At 45.0% G+C, this 2,415-nt stretch overlaps 1 pseudogene across 1 annotated transcript in view; it reads right to left on the bottom strand.

Moving 5' to 3' along the window:
• The window catches only part of LOC100404705 (cAMP and cAMP-inhibited cGMP 3',5'-cyclic phosphodiesterase 10A-like), a 32,201-nt pseudogene extending 30,778 nt beyond the window's left edge, over positions 1–1,423 (bottom strand). The window contains exons 1-2 of the transcript XR_008476891.2: positions 1,115–1,423; positions 200–1,053 (exon numbers count right to left, since the gene is read on the bottom strand). The product of XR_008476891.2 is annotated as a cAMP and cAMP-inhibited cGMP 3',5'-cyclic phosphodiesterase 10A-like (transcript). The remainder of the gene's footprint in view (positions 1–199; positions 1,054–1,114) is intronic.
• Positions 1,424–2,415: the final 992 nt, after the last annotated feature.

The raw sequence follows: 2,415 nt of genomic DNA, 5'->3' as shown, positions 1-2,415 counted from the left end.
GGAGCACTAGAAAGTTTTTCCAACATGATTTCCAAAAGGACTGCCTCTGGAAGACGGCATTTCCAGGAGTGATGCTAAAGCTTCCTAGGCGCTGCTTCGCTGGCACTGACTGCGATGTCATTCCCAGAAGTTCTACCTTCAGGAGGCGGGTCCCGGTGGGAATGATATCACAGTATGACAAGTATTGTCAGCATATGTTATCTCTCTGGTCTTCCTGAAGACAGGTATTCCTTCCTTTTCCTCTCCAGTATCAAAAAGGTCTGAATATAACTCCTTGTTCTTATGGTCTACCTGGAAAAGTGCACAATGATCGGCATTCACCAGGTTTTTTGCATATATCATTATGTGTTCAAGTAGAGAATCTATTGCAACTATGTTATCAAAATACATTTTTGATACATCGAGTAGAAAGTCATTCAATTCAGTCTGTTTGGCAAGGCCTCTGCATACCTGCACCTGATACTGCACCTGATACTGAAGCCCAGGCAAGATTTGCTGTTGCAACCTCTTGGTGACTAAGACAGGCAAAGAACAGACTGGATGTGAGTCCCTGATTCCAGTCCAATACCTCGTGGAAGACATCCCCAGGGATGTCTTCTACTAGCAGTGTTTTCCTGGACTTGACCACATAAGCAGAGATGATGGTGCCCTGGGTGATGGGCCCAGCAGGGATGAGGCGGGGTTTTCCTTCCTTTATCCCAGGTGGTGTGAATATGCACAGGCTATTATTGCACTCTCCAAGGAAATACAGTGCAAATCCATCAGCGTTCGTGGCTATTTTTATGATGCTGCTCAGTTCATAGAGGAGTAGCTGGTTGTCTCCTCCTGCATCCAGCCATTGTTCTATGTAGCTGTTTAGTTCATATACAACTCCCTGCAGATTCGTATCTTGGTACCTGCTGACTTCCTTAGGAGCCGATTCATCTTCTGATTTGTTGTTCTTCCTCTTCAGCCATTTCTCTACTGTCTCTGCACTAACACTTTCAGATACAAATTCATCTAATACCTGGGGGTGAAGAGAGAGACATGCCTTCACTTTTTCATCGGTCAAGCCTTGTAAATGTTGGGATTTCCTCCTTTCTATCCTCATTCTACATGATTTCTGTATCTATACCATTAGCTTTGGTGCTCAGGAAGCACTCGGTCAGCCTTCGGAAGCAGCTCGCATTATTAGAAGGTCCGTCTTCCATGTCGGAGCCGAAAAGCCGCGCGGCCACGGCGGAGAGGGCGAAGCCGGAGCCCAGGGGACGCCGCGGAGTTTGGCCGCCGCCACATGGCGGCGGGGAAACCGGGGAGCCCGCACAGGCTGGGAGCAGCAAGCCCTGGAGCGCAGGTGAGAGGAAGAAGCCGCCGCTCCCACCGTCGCCGCGGTGACTACTGCTGCTGGGGACGCTCAAGGGAGCTGCCTCTTCTTCTTCTTCTCCTCCTCCTCCTCCTCTGCCAGCATCGCCGCCACCATGTCTTTATTGTCCTTATATTTTACTAATGTGCATCTATTTGCTATCTACTGTTGACAAAAAATGCCAAACTCTGTAAAGCATTTAAACAAGTTTATTCTGAGCCTCATCTTTGAATGATTATGGCTCATAACACAGCCTAGGGAGGTGCTGAGAACATGTGTCCAGGTGGTTGGGTTATAGCTTGGTTTTACACATTTTAAAGAGACACAAGTTACAGGCAAAGACATAAGTCAATATGTATATGTATATATTGGTTCGGTCCAGAATGGCAGAGCGCCTTGAAGCTGGGGATGGGGGAAGGGGCTTACAGGTCATAGGTGGCTTCAAAGATTTCCTGATTGGCAATTGGTTGAAAGAATTAAGCTTTGCCGAAACAGTTGAAGTCAGCATAAAGAAATGCTTGAGTTAAAATAATGGGGATTGTGAAAGCCAAGTTTCTTGTTATATAGAATAAGCCTCTAAATAAGAGGCTTCAGAGATAATAGATGGTAAATGTCTCTTATCTGAACTTAAAAGATGTCAGACCCTCTGGAAAAGACCTACTAAGGAAAGGAGACTATACGTTTCCCAAAGAAATGGCTTTGCAGGGCCATTTCAAAATATGTCAAAGAAAATATATGTTGAGGTAAAATACTTCAATTTCCTTCAGGGTCTGCTTTCTGTCATGTGATACTATACCAGAGTTAGGCTGGAGTTGAGTCTCTTATTTCTACAAATAATCTGTTTTGTCTCTTATGATCTCTATTTTAATGTTAACGATGGTCATTTGTGGCCAAACTCCAAAAGGAGGAGAATCTAGTGAGGCTTGTTCATTGCCTCCTTTCCCATCGTGGCGTGAACCAGTTTGTCAGGTTTCTTTGGGATCCTCTTGGCTTCTTAAGGGGGTTCTTTCAGTTGGTTGGGGTCTTAGAATTTTATATTTGGTTTATACTTATAATGGCTGAAATAGTAATTT

Source organism: Callithrix jacchus, chromosome 15 (genome assembly GCF_049354715.1).
Source record: "Callithrix jacchus isolate 240 chromosome 15, calJac240_pri, whole genome shotgun sequence".
In the NCBI taxonomy this organism is placed as follows: domain Eukaryota; kingdom Metazoa; phylum Chordata; class Mammalia; order Primates; family Cebidae; genus Callithrix; species Callithrix jacchus.
This window is presented reverse-complemented; position numbering and strand designations above follow the sequence as displayed.